Source organism: Perca fluviatilis, chromosome 22 (assembly GCF_010015445.1).
Source record: "Perca fluviatilis chromosome 22, GENO_Pfluv_1.0, whole genome shotgun sequence".
Taxonomy (NCBI): Eukaryota; Metazoa; Chordata; class Actinopteri; order Perciformes; family Percidae; genus Perca; species Perca fluviatilis.
Window position 1 is genome coordinate 5,556,030 of NC_053133.1, and position 15,021 is coordinate 5,571,050.

At 40.7% G+C, this 15,021-nt stretch overlaps 1 non-coding gene across 1 annotated transcript; it reads left to right on the forward strand.

Moving 5' to 3' along the window:
- Window positions 1–13,975: 13,975 nt before the first annotated feature.
- On the forward strand, window positions 13,976–14,057 carry trnas-gcu. The gene has a single exon. It is a non-coding gene; the product is annotated as a tRNA-Ser (tRNA).
- The last annotated feature ends 964 nt before the right edge of the window (window positions 14,058–15,021 follow it).

Consider the following 15,021-nt stretch of genomic DNA (forward strand, 5'->3'; position numbering starts at 1 on the left):
GTACACAAACACAATGTATGCTGAGCCTATTAAAGCCACAGTGTACTGCTGCACAATGCCATGGAGAACACAATACTGTTCACAACTTTGAGTGTTAGGGACACCATTTTGGTCCGTAGGAATATAAATGACTGATCTTTACCAATATTCAGTCCTGTGTTTAAAAAACAAATCTGAACACCTGTACATGGCTGCTCTGGAGGAACAAGGCGTCATTGTTTGAGTCAAAGGATGACAACCGTATTCCTTTTCTTCCTCATATCACCAGTGTTTTGCAAGTTCACACTTAACAAGTGCAAGCTCAAAGTTCACACAGATTACACTAAACCAGTGCATGTTCATTTCTTCCGGGATTTTGTGGTAACTAAGCTGCTCTGTGTCGTTTTGAATTGGTTGCTGATGTGGCTGACGTTGGGTCCGGTTCGGCCTTGTTTTCTCACAGTAGCCGTCGTATCGTAGTCTGTTCCCCCGGTGGAATAGTTTGCCTCCTAAACAATAAAATGACGTTTTCCCATCGCACGCTCTCCATGGTTAGCCTCGTGAGACTGTCCTGATCTCGCGAGCTCCAGTTTTCCACTCGCAGATCAGTCTGGCATCTTGAGATAGAGAACATTTTTAGCTGTTGGCCAAAGAACCGCCCAATCAGAGTTGGTTTTGAGGTGGGTTTAGGTGTGACGCAACGAGAAGTGTCTGTCACCAACATAGGTGGTGATAGACAGGTGGTTTATCCAATCAGCTAACCAGTATTTTCAGACAGCGGTAGCCCTAATTCTGTTAGCCGCTCGCTAATGCTTTTTTTCTCTTGAATCCTTCTTTTGGAATATGGACCGGAACCTGAAATGGTGCCTTTTTATTCTTAAATTCTCCTTACACAAACGGCAAATATCCTTTACCGACATGTTGCTTGCTTGCTGAGCTAACGAGCTATGCTTTGCCTGCAGCAGCAGGGGTAGCCCATGGATGTATTAAGTAGGGGTAGCCTGGCTTGTGGTTGTATTTTCATACGCTTCGTTGATCTGATTGGTTGATTTGGCCCGTCTATCACCAACACAGGTGGTGATAGACAGATGGTTTATCCAATCAGCTAACCAGGATTTTCGCCCCTTCCCAAAAGTTCTCCAACGGAAAGTTCCCAGATGGATATGACGAGCAAATGCGAAGCAATCCATCTGGTGGAGTCAGATTACTCCATGGTTAGGGTTTGGTTCAGGTTTAGGTATGGGGAAATATCGGCAGGGAACCAGTTTTCAACATATCACCATCGCGCCAGCTACCGCAGAGCGTGGGCGGCGTTAACTGTCGTGATTGTGAACGGCGCTCGGTTCACCTCTCCCGTTGGTTAGTTTCAACAAACTGAAACGTTCATTTCACCGTTGATCAAAAATATGAGCTTGTTCAACGAACGCTTTTCAAACAAACACGCGCATATATACATAGGTACAGGCTCACGTCGCTGTTGCGGCTTATATTATGTGTGATGAGCGAGGTTGAGGAGAACCGAGGTAAGACTAGTTGGAGAACCGTAGGGCCTGGCAGAATCTAATTATCCTCATCATTATGACTATACTAATATGGAATCTAAGTATTTTCGAATCACTTCAAGGTTAATAAAATATATGAATCTCATTAAAGAAGAGATCATGACAATGAGCTACCATGTGAGTATGTCATTAATAGTTACAGCATAAGCGTGTATTGTGCCAACGTCACATGCTTAAGCAGAAACATCTTATCCACCCAGACTCCCATATTAAACCAACCTCACATTCTGCGTGTGATTACAAACACGTATTGATTTCCAATGTGAGCGCACCGTTGCTATGTCTCTCCGTTGGGACGGAGACTGTGAGAGAGCTGTACTGAATCAATGTGTCGCTATCCAGGCAATAGCCTCAATATTCTCCCCCACTCTGGTTCCAATTTGGTGCTCGATTGGAGACATCATTCTTCAGTTGTCTTCACAGAGAGTGGCTGTCAGTGGGGACGCTGCATTTGTTTTGTGAGTGCACACAGGGCCTCTGGGTACTGAAGACTGGCGTTGTCCTTACAGTTAGTTCTGTATTCGCTGTCATCACACGCCAATTGATTTATATCTTTGTTCAAATCTACAGCTGTATAAAATGACACCACACCAGGCACATTTCTTTTGTTGTTGTTCACATTGATAAAGGTATGGGCGGAGATGGCGGTCCAGGTTAGATGCTAAAGTGTCTGAATTTAAAGCTGCACCAGTCACTATTTTTTATATTAGCAATGGATCAAACGACGACGTGCGACGATGTGACGGGAGCACAGTGTTGAACACAAGTGGAATTATCACCCGATCCAGCAGTTCCCCTCAGCGCGACCCAATATTGTAGCGTCTTCCAGCTCATTGGTTTGGTTTTATGAGCCTCAACTTTACGCTTTTGTTTCAGTCTCCGAGCTCTCATCAGACAGCAGCAGCTGTGTTCAACAGGACGCTCTGCTGAAGCCTCTGTCCTCTACCTGCTCAGCAGCCAGACAGTCAGAGAGGAGCTGGGGAACGCAGCAGAGAATTCAGCAGCTAAAGAGACAGAGATTTCCTCAGGAGCTGGTGGAGACCAAACCCAGAGCTAGAAGAGAGAGCGAGAATATGATTGATATTCATCATCTGGACACAAACACAAAAAGACTCGAATGAATGAATGCAGAGGCAAAGACGTGACCAGCAAACTTCAGCTCGACCGACCAATTGTGTAACTGCCTTCAGTACCGTTCTTTTAACTTTTTCCAACGAATAAATCCTCTCCGGTTCTGATATAACTGATGCTATTGCAGCATCTACGCTAACCTCTTTAGGAGCCGCCATTGTTGTTTTTGAACAAACAGTCGCCTCTCCGTGTCGTCACACACACCTAAACCAAACCGCTGGTTGCTTGCTGCCATGCAAGGTACCCGCTCTGCTGCAGTCCAGCCAAAAGAAAACATTAGGAATAGCTGTTTCTTTCGGTCTGTACACGAATACGCCACACTCTGGTCCTCGCTTGTAATAACCGATGGTGTCCTGTGAGCCCATGCAGGGTAGGCATAGTAATATGCATGAACCAATAATAAAAAAGTAATTCATTCATATAACAAACACTAAAAAGCTGCATAGTTTATGGGGTAGCTGTTTAGTTAATGACACAATATTAAAGTGACTGTTGCTGACGATGTTCTCCCTGATGTGCGATGAAAGTTGATCTCTGCTCCTAATGCTTTTATAATCTGCTGGTTAGACATCACAGTGCACTTCAAATAAAATGTTACTGCAGCTTCTCATGCCACTTTATAAAAACAAAAAGCCTCTCAGAGGAAAGCCTCATTGTCCCACAGCCTCATATATCATAAATGTCTGTCGCTGTTAAGGCGGTGGGTGGAATTGAAACACAAAGGTGTTAACCTGACAGTCAATTAGTATGCATCACAACAGCATCTCCTGTGAGTGTGTGACTGTGCAAAAAGGAAATCAGTTGTTCGTATGGCTGTCACAACCTTTTTTTGTTGTTAAATTCAATGATTAGAAACACTTGTGAATCCCTCCACCTTATTGCTTTCTTGGCTATGCAGCCCAGTCGGGCTACTTTTTATGTAAAAAGTTTTTATGTGAAAGTTGTGATAATTAAGGCTTAAGAGCCACAGACAGGGTAGGGAATCAGAAAGTATGAGACACAGACTAATGCATTGTTAGTTTTGATCTTTTCATGGGGTATGGTAACCTTATTCTTTTAGGTCACGATTGTTCTGATGTTTATGCCCTAATAGAATTATGGCGAAAACAAATTACACAAAATGAAGCATGCATATTGCAAATAGCTTATCTCATCAAGAAACCTGAAGAAATGCGCATGAGAACACAGCAGCCTCCAGTTCCATCCCTTATTTTTAGAGCGTACAGTGTGTGGTGATGTGTCAGCGTCAGTATGCGAACAAGTGTCTGTGCAGAGGTCTCTGCATTTCATATTCCTCCTGTCTTTTTTCATTAGGTTGTTTACCAGTGGAGCTGAATACCGAGCAGTCGGGGGTAGTGAATGAAAAGTAAGGGAGGGTGAATTGGCGTTAGAATTTAGAGGCATTTTTCAAAGTTGTATCCAATTTCTGTAATTCTCAGGCCTCCTGTTTTCAAAGGTCCCTTTCCTCTCCTTTCCAGTGTGTGTCAGGCAGAGAAGCGGGAGCGCCGAGGCTTACAGAGTAATATAATCAGCCACCCTGCCGAACGCGGCCCTCACACACTGACGCAGGGCCCATTCGCACAATATTGGCACAGCTGCAGCACCCAGGGTGCCTTATGATTATGAAGATGAGGGGGAACACAGAGCTGCAAGCAGTCTGCTGTCTCCAGGGGCCTATAACCCCCCCCCCCCAACCCCCTCTTTTTCTCTCTCTCTGACATGCAGGTGGATCTCAGCAGTTTCACCTGATGCACAATGATTGTTTTTTCTACCAATTGGTGTATTTTTAGTACATCTCCATGTGGTTTTCAGAGACGGGGCCTGTCCTGCAGACACTAGCTGGGGTTCGGGTATGGACGAACACTTAAGCCGCCTACATGCTAATGTAGGTAACTCAGCAATAGTGATGGCTAAAATAAAGCTTCATTTTATCCATCACTACTGCCACCTCAAACTTTGTAAACCATTTTCTTTATTTTTGAAGCCCACTAGATGACGCTCTTGGTTTAAAAAAAAATGCCAGAGGAATAGCAACTCAGTGTGCTTTCAACCCTTTGTTGGACAGAGCGCTATCTAGTGGGCTCAGAGAATAAAGAAGATGCTTCATGAAGCTCCATTTAGCCATCACTACTCCGCGCTGGCCGTGCCATGGTTCTCCTGTGGGGAGAGCGGTGGAGACAACTCAGAGGAAGCGCTACCCTTGGCGTGGTGTGGCCCACAAAATGGCCAACGAGTGCTGCACTCAAAGTTCAAATTATTTCAACTTTGACCTTGTTGCCGCTAAATGTTTGAAAGCGCAACCGAGATGAGATAAAGAGGTAACCTAAAGCGATGATGAGGTACACCTGCACTGCGCTTTGCTCTTCGTCCTCCCTTGTGGTTTTAGCGCTGACCTTGCGTAGGCGTCTGTAGAACCGTAGAGATGGTAAGACATTTCCAGTCGGACTGGTAAAGAACTAACTTGTCTGTAACACAAAGAAACTTGATGCACAGAATGGGACAATGAAGCAATGGACGGTGATGATGCTGTAGATCTAGAGTTGGATTTTAAAATTTTGCCTTGTAAGCCTTTAACGCCAAGCAATGCCTACATGTGGCCTCTATTCAAAGTTCACAGAGAGTGATGTGTCATTACTGCTGCAAGCAATGTTCACAATGTTCTCTACACTCTATTATTATTGCCTTTATTTCAGCTGATACAATCAATGGCTGGATCAGTGCCGATACCAATACTTAGGACTGGCACAGGACATTCCTAATTAACCCCTCAGAAGTATTTAATTTCTTTTATGAAGTAAAATACAGTACCCTGTTACATTAAACCAAGTAGGCTAAAGTTGCCCTTCAATCTAAGGATGCCTTAGAAAGAAATGAGTTGCATAAAATCAGTGAAGCCAATACACCGTTCATCTGAACACACTGCCCATACGAAGACGACACAGAGCTGGATTTAAATCAGCAAAATATTACCTGATGCATTGCTATAAGGTCCTTTAGTGACCACTTTCCTCAGAAAGTTTTCAGGGACCCATACCAGTCTCTTAAAAGTGAAATAAATTGTGAAACTAGACAATGGCTTATTTTATTGTGATTAAAGAGGAGGAGATTACAGGGAAAACCCACTGGACACGAGGCAAGCGATAGGCAACTTGTTAGAGTATAACTCGATTTGACCGCCAGTCTATCTTCAAAATCTCTACAAAACTTGAACAGGACCTTGAACACCAACTCGGAGGAACCATGCCTCTCCAGCCGTCCTGCAAGTTGTTGCCTCAAGGTTTTTTGCACGTGTTCTGTATTTTAAAAGTACAGTGAAAGCAAACACTTTAATGAGACAACCAATAGGCTTTATGCAACACTGCTAAATGAAAGTCAAATCAAACTTAAGTTTGAAACTTAGTAGTTTATGCAACTGGGCTCAGACTCTAGTAAGTTAAATCTTGACACACACACACACACACACACACACACACACACACACTCACACACACACACACACACACACACACACCTCCTGCTGAGGGTCCCTGTAACCTGGTGACAGGGTGCAGACAGGGTTTTGCAGGAGCTATTTGACATCCAACATAAATTGAATGTGTCTTTCCAAGGCACAGCTTGTGATGTAACTGTCCATGGCATCCTGGGGTTTCACAGATATTATGTAAGGCAGTTACAACAATAGCCAAGGACGTGTCTGACTACCCACTCTGTACCGTAGCTCTGTCCTGTACAAGTCACATTTTCAATGTGGATGAACATCTTTTGTCTTGTTCCATTGAAATGATATTGCTTGTGGTTTGTAGTTGTTTGGACTTTGTTTCACTGCATTCCTGCCTTTTAAAAGATCATATTCCACTTTAATACAACTTGGGAATTATTTTCTTAGTTTTGGCCATCATTTATATCAGTGGTGATATGAAGTAATAGCTTAAATCTGGTCACATGGCAACAACAAAGCAAGTGGTCAAAGGTCATCATGTTCACTGTGTGGTAATTTGGGCTTATTTGACTGATTGCAAATGTGTTTGCTTCAACATAAAGTAAGCCTTGGTGGGATAGAGGCCCCCAGCAGGTTAATCAACTGTATCTAAACCACTCTTTATTACGTGATGTTCTGTTGACTTTTGTGAGATACAGCTTTCTGAACTAACTATTGTTGCAGTAAGATGGGACCTATGACAGAGACCAATGTTCCCATTGGTAAAATACAGAGCAGAAAAACAACAGGCAAAAACTAATGAATAAACAAGATGAAGAGTATTTTTCAATGAGCCCAACTCGTAACAGTTTTCCTGTGTCACATTGTTCAAGCTGTTTGCAGCAGTGTTGACTGTGTAATTCCATCTGCTCAGTGTTCTAACCTCTGACATACAAGCTGAGCCAGAGGCAGAGCAGCAGGTACTATAGAGGAGCCATCAGGCAGTGATGGAGGCGAGATGGGGCCACTGACCTTCATAAGCTTCACTCAACGCTGCAATCACAGCAAGTCCTGCACTAAAATAACCAATTGTCTGTGTGACCTGAGGCCTATTCACCACCACAACTCTCTCTTTGACATGGAAATGATCAGTTTTCATGTCTGAGAGCAAGTGGAATGCAACAGAAATCCTCCAGCACAACTTTATGCAAAACCCATATTTTAGCAAAATAATATGTTTGAATAAATGATCATCGATGATTAGGACATTTGCACCGTTGGACCGTCCATGTGTCCAACAGTAATGTTATTCAGAATCAATCCAACTGACATTTTAAAAAGCTGATTACCCTCAGGACCAGTGTGACCAGTCAATGTAGCTCCACATTTCTGCTTAAACATCTTCGACTGCACGCGGTTATATATCTGATGATTTTTTGGGCTTGTTTCAGTGTTTTTTGTTTCTGATGCACTTCCAGCTGGGAATCGACCACTGGTTCCCAAGCCTTTTGGATTGTTACCCATTATATCGTGTGACCTCTCATTATGACATGAGTTTTGACCTCTTCAACCAAATATTGCATGTCCCTCTCATATTGTTTTAAGCCTCTAAAAGCATTCAAATAAAGCAATATAAGAAATGTGGAAATGTGTTCCCTTCAATATTTGTAATAATATAGATCATCAGAACCTCCTAAAGCTGAAAGAAAGCTCAACAGCTGTGCACGGCCTGTGAGCGTGTGCCAAAGTCTGTGCTCATTCTGTATCCTCACACAAAGATCTCTGATATACTCGCATGTCTGCACGAGTGAAACGGCTTGAATAGAAGCATCACTGATTCACACTGCCAATACTCAATACTCTATATATACGTGTGATATATGTGTGATACTTTCAGTATTAAAAAGGAATTTCATGCCAAAAAAGATGCAAGTTTAATGTGTGTTTGCTACTTTATGGACTAGTGGAAGAAAAAATGTTTATTGGATCACTTACAACAGATAACAGTATTGTAGTATTGATAACAATATTATTAAGCAAATGTCATCATATCCATCATATTAGAGGTGGATGTCACCAGCTCTCTCATGTATGATTTTTATGTTGAGCTTATTGACAATCCAATATTAAATCTAACTCTGATTTTGTGTTTGAGTTTCCTGGGATAACAGACTGACAAGTTCTGTCTTTACCTTATGATCTACTTTGAGTGGGTTTTCATCTCGAGTACTTTTAACTCAACACATTGTTCATTTTATCTTCTTTTAATAAGTACAGTAATAAAATGGAGAGTTGACTGTACAGTGAGATTTAATATACCTCCATATTTCAATTTGATCGTGATAAACTCTGAAAGTCTTAGCCCCTCCTCTTCTAACCCATCAGTCTCTTAACCATATCAGTCTGGGGATGACTGTCACACACACACATACACACACATCATTAGGCTTATTTGCATGTGTTTTCTATGCAGGTGCATTCAAATGTCAATTGAGAAATCATCAGTGCAACTGCTAATTGGAGGTTTAAATTCTTCAATGTGCAGAGAGCCATTTATTAATGAAAGGTGATGGGGAAAATTGAAAAATGCCAAAAAGAATTCCAGTGAAGGGGGTGTGGGGGTCCATCCTGCACACCCTCAGCACAATTAGTAATATATTCCAGTAATGAGCACAGTGTAAATACGGGCTACAGTGATAGTTGTGTAGTGCTGTCTGCTTTATTTTCCCATAAAGAAAATTAAGGACATAAGGGCAATCTGTTAAGAAGCTAGTGAGCTTGCACAGCATAAGCTTTCTAAAGTGCAATTTGCATCTCTACCCGAGGGTGATGCCTTTTGTTATTCTGCCTGGTGCCGTTAAGGATGCTGCATCTGAATCTGAAGGAAGCGCATCTAAATCCCAGCCCAGCGATGTGAAGCACCCTAATGGCAAGGTGCCACCAGCACTGTTTGTGTTCCTCTAGCTGGTCCCATTAAGCGCTCTGAGCAAAACTAATCTTTTCTTGTACTGCAAACACTCTTACTTTCATTTAGCGCCGGCAAAGGCTAACACTCAACACCTGCAGCCCATTATACGTCGCTGTGTGTCAGGGTGTAAATTGTACACTAAACTGTGTTTCTTTGACACTAAAAGCTATGTCTTTGGTCCATGGCCATGAGTCGTATGCCAATAGTTTGATCTGTACGTCTGTTAACACAACAGGGCCGATTCTAGCCTGCTTTATCAGAGTGGGCTGATAGAAAAAACAGGTGGGCAACCTGGGCGGTTGGTAGAGGTTAGAGAAGCACACTAGTGACCCAGAGGTTGCTAGTTCCAACCCCCTGGTGAGAAGGCACACACATTTGGCCTAATCACAGCTGGCCGGGCAACCCAAAGGCAGAGGTTTGGTTTCAACATTAGTGGGGACGCATTTAATGCCCACCCACAGAACATTTTGAGCACTAAACACTTCATTTCCTGCATTCTGGTAAATTTTTCCTGCATCATTTTATGGTGGAAATATCTTATTTATGTAAAGGAAAACACAGGTGACAGTTGAAAATATAAAACACAATGGGATATAATGTATATTTTCAAATATTAATTATCCTGTAGATCAACTTCACTCATTTAAAGGTGCAGTAGGTAAGACTTATAAAACTAACTTTCTGTCATATTTGCTGAATCTGACCCTATGTTCGAGTAGAACTACATGAAGCAGGTCATTAAAAAACACATCTGGCTCCTCTGGCCTGTAGTGCAATTTGCAAAAATCCACAGCTCCTTGTTCAAATGCACCAATCAGGGCCAGGGGGGGTGTCTAACTGCGTGTCAATCACTGCTCATGCACACACATTCATTCTCCCTTGTGGGGGAGGGGCTTAGGAGACTTTACCTGAAAGGCGGGGAGGGACTGAGAAGCTGTCGATGTTCAAATTTTTTGGCTAAGTCTTGGATCTTCACAATCCTACCTACAGCACCTTTAATGTTATCTCTGTTGAGTCAGCACACATTTAGGCATGATTTACTCTTCCTCCTCTTAGTTTCTTTTGTTGGGGAAGTAACCAGCATGTGGCACCTGTTCACCTCAATGACACATTCATTCATTTTCCTTCATTTATACCTGGACTGTTCAAAATGTGTTCTCTGAGATTAAGAGAGTTGTAATATCCACCTGCTATATAGTCTGTGTGCATTACATTATTGCTCTGCTGTATTATATGGCAGTATCTCATTCAGACCGCAGAGATGTTCACATATCTACTTAACACATCCCTCTAGCCCTCGGACCTGGCGAAATATTAACATAAGTCTGTTACATCATATGGATACAACTATAAAGATACAATTTACCTGTTCCCAGCATTAGCACAACACTTTGTGATGGTTACATTGTTACCTGTGATGATATATGCTAAATGTAATGTAATGGATGGTGGATGGTGGGGGTGTGGGCTTGACCAATTGCCACTTGGAAAGATAAAAGCACACAGAAAATAAATATTTTCTTGCAGGGGGCAGAAAAGAAATACTATCCTAAATTACTGACATGCAAATTCCCACATGACAGATATTATCAGATGACCTCCTCCCTCAGGTGAAATATGGAAGGTAATTTGCAGTGGAATCTTTACAAATGATGTACATGGGGTTTCATAAGAACCCAGATTATCTCTGGTTACAGTGGTCCTCTGTGAACACCACTTTCTGTGTTCAGATGGAAGATTCATTTGTGCGGCATGTCTCTTAAGACTCTGGCTCTCTGGAAAACAATTTACATTGTGAATCTTGTAAATGTTGATATATTTTGAGGTTTTTTTGAGGTTTATTATTTTTATCTATAACATTTTGCTTTTGTTTAATCCTATAATGTCCTTGTCTTTTGTCCTGGGAAGCTGTTTACTACTTTGTCACCATTTCAAAAATGATTGTTTGAAAGCAACGCACAAAAGCTCCATGTCTGCTCCTCTATGATGATGTGTTGGTGGTGATGCAGGACACTGTCTACTGCAGTCGGAATAAGTATTAAATCTTTACAGGCAGCATGGATTATTTACAACTCAGGGAGTGTTTATCCGATAGGCCACAGAGATGGGTTAACCAGACACCATTCCTCTCATTGTCCTGTGACATTTCACTTATTGATAATTTATGTGGAAAAAGCATTGTGCTCAGATTAGCACTGTGAAGAGTAATCACAACTGATGGCCTTAAAAGGGCAGGCCATCAGGACACTGACAGTACAGGATGAAGAAAAATGTCTCTATCAACAGAAAGGAGGGGCAAATTAGTGTTTGTGCTGCTTTCTGATTGTGATTTACCGCTGTAGAGAGGACCAGAGCGTGCGAGTAATTAGCTGCATTTACTTGGTTCCAAGTCCCCAGTAAGTTATCTGAGTAAATTGTACTGGTTGTAGTTTTATTGCAGCATACTTTTCCCTCTTCTTCTTTTTTTTTTTTTACAGAAATCATTAAATTGGACTAGTTAGGGCCCAAGCGCCAACAGCCAGCAAAGGCCCTATTGAAACTGAAGGAATTATTATTTAATATAGAAAATATATAATTTTTCAAATTAATTGCCTTTTTGAGGGGCTTAACAAGTCGGTCTGTGATGAAAATTTATTAAACTTTTCGTCCAACAGTGTGGACGTGGCGTGGCAGCCAATTTGAGCATTTATCATTGAACGAAGAAGTTGCTGTAACTTTAGTGTACATTGTCCAATTTGGCCGAAATTTCTCACGATTGACAAGGGTCCAGGCCTGAGAACATTTACAGGCCAAAATTGACTTTTGGTCATAGCGCCCCCCGCTGGCAACAGGAAGTTAGCCTTATATGACAAACATCATCCAATTTACATGTGAGCCGCCCCCTATACTTTAACCACTTACTCAGGCCCTTTCATAACATTTGAACCGTTTAAGGTAGAGTCTTATGTGAGGTATCAATGAACTCAGCAGAGAGTTCCTTCTTCATTGTTGATGGTTTGGCCCGCCCCCTATGCTGTAGCCACGCCCCTTTTTATAACCTATGACCCATTTGATGTAGACCCTTGTGTGAGGTATCATTGAACTCAGCAGAGTTCCATATTAATTGGTGATGGTTTGGCCTGCCCCCCTATGCTTAAGCCACGCCCCCTTTCATAACTGGTGACCTGTTTAAGGTACCTTTTTCATTGGTGAAGGTTTGCCCCGACCCCTATGCTTTGGCCACGCCCCCTTTCACAGCTAATGAACTGTATGACGTAGAGTCTTGTGTGAGGTATCATTGAACTCAGCGGGGAGTTCCCTTTTCATTGGTGACGATTTGCAGTGTCTATGTGCTGCACAAATGCACAGTCGCAAGGAGCGGCGTCCGCCAGTAACCCTGACGCTCACAGAGGCGCGAGGGCCCGTCCAACGCTGCTAGCAGCTTTAATTTAATTTGTACTTCCTGACACCCACAAATCATCTTCTGGTAAAAGTAATGAATTTACCACAGCTGCATATAATAGACACTTTCTGATAAACATCACATAATTATAGAAGAAATGTTTTAATACATCTGCTATTATCTTAACTATTCATTTTTGGGGCTTAGACTTAACTGTGGTCACTGTATGACGCTGTCACGGTGCTCTGTAGCCAGCTCGCACTCACCTTTTCTCGGCTAAACGTTAAATGTAACGACCGCTAAACTTAACCCTCTATTGCATGAATTCTTTTTTAAACATGGTAAAAATGTCTTGATGTGTTTTTATGACTCCAGGTTGCTTAAATAATGCAAATGTAAAAAAAAAAAAAAAAATAAATTAAATGGGGGGGGGGGGGAGTTGGTAATTTGTTGCCATATGACAACAACGCGCATTCGTGGAAGGTCGCAAAAAATCCATTATTTCTTTAAAAACATGCTTTTATTGAACAAAATACTAAAAAATTCTACTTATATATTTAGAGTAAAATTCGTTTAGTTTTAATTGTAGTTTGCGATGATTATTAATAATAACACTGTAATCAGACCGTTATATACACCTGAAAGAAGACACACAGATACAATTTACTTGATTTAAAAATTCATATTCATATCATTCATCTCATTTGGTCATCAGTAAAATAATTTTATGGTCAGTGTCAACAAATCCACATTACACAATGCATTCTAACCCAGGTTTTACCCCTGATGAAAGGCCACGAAGCAGTGGGTAATGCAGAGGAAGACATCACATTTGGAGCATTTGCTTCTCACTTTGTCTTTACACACTGGCATTTTGCACCTCCCTTTTTCAATTGCATGCCAGGGCCAGTGGTCTGTGCTGTCCCTTCTGACAGGATCTGGGGGCACAAAGCTGTTGTGTCATAATAGAAAAAGTCATAGTATAGTATGTCGAAAAAAAGTGATGAAAAAGTCATTGTATAGTATGTCAAAAAAAAATTATAAAAAGTCTTAGAAGTCGGATAAATGGTCACGTTAACATTATTATATTATATTAGTTCGAAAGAAAGTCATAACCAGTCATAGTATAGTATGTCGAAAAAAGTGATAAAAAAGTCATAGTATAGTATGTCAAAACAAACTTATAAAAAGTCGTACAAGTCAGATAAATTGTCACGTTATCATTATTATAGTATAGTAGGTCGACAAAAGTGATAAAAAAGTCATAGTATAGTAGGTCGAAAGAAAGTCATAAAAAGTCATAGTATAGTATGTCGAAAAAAGTCTTAGTATAGCATGTTGTAAAAAGTGATGAAAATGACTTAGTATAGTATGTCATAAAAAAGTGATTAAAAAAGATATAGTATAGTATGTTAAGTTGCAGGTTTCTGTTTAATTGGTGGTATATGCTTTTCTAGACTTGGAATGCCTATGTTACCACTCAGGGCGTGACCTGAATCAGAACTTTACTTTGAAATAAAAAAGAGCATACAGTGGACGAGGTGGCCGAGTGGTTAAGGCGATGGACTGCTAATCCGTTGTGCTCTGCACGCATGGGTTCAAATCCCATCCTCGTCGTAGTTGAGTTTGTCAGGCTACAATATTTACTTGTCAACGATATAACTAACTGCATTCAAACAACTCTCCTTAGAAAAATGATATCAGTTTCTCTCAGAAAAATTAACGTCTTATCATCTCTGCAGTATCGTAGGTTAAAAAGTCATAGTATAGAATGTCAAAGAAAAGTCTTAGAATTCAGAGAAATAGTCATGTTATCATTATTATAGTATAGTAGGTCGACAAAAGTGATGAAAAGGTCATAGTATAGTATGTCGAAAAAAAATTATAAAAAGTCTTAGAAGTCAGATAAATGGTCACGTTATCATTATTATATTATAGTAGGTCGAAAGAAGGTCATAACAAGTCATAGTATAGTATGTCGAAAAAAGGTGATGAAAAATTCATAGTATAGTATGTCGAAACAAAATTATAAAAAGTCTTAGAAATCAGATAAATGGTCACCCTATCATTATTATAGTATAGTAGGTCGAAAGAAAGTCATAACAAGTCATAGTATAGTATGTCAAAAAAAGTCCCAGTATAGCATGTTGTAAAAAGTGATGAAAATGTCTTGTGTGTTGTGTGTCTAAAAAGTGATAAAAAGTCTGAGAAGTCAGAGAAATGGTCATGTTATCTTTATTATAGTATAGTAGGTCGACAAAAGTGATAAAAAAAGTCATTGTATAGTATGTCGAAAAAAAATTATAAAAAGTCTTAGAAGTCAGATAAATGGTCACGTTATCATTATTATATTATAGTAGGTCGAAAGAAGGTCATAACAAGTCATAGTATAGTATGTCGAAAAAAAATTATAAAAAGTCTTAAGTCAGATAAATGGTCACGTTATCATTATTATAGTACAGCAGGTCGAAAAAAGTCATAACAAGTCATAGTATAGGATGTCGAAAAAAGTCATAGTATAGCATGTTGTAAAAAGTGATGAAAATGTCTTAGTATTGTATGTCGTAAAAAAGTGATAAAA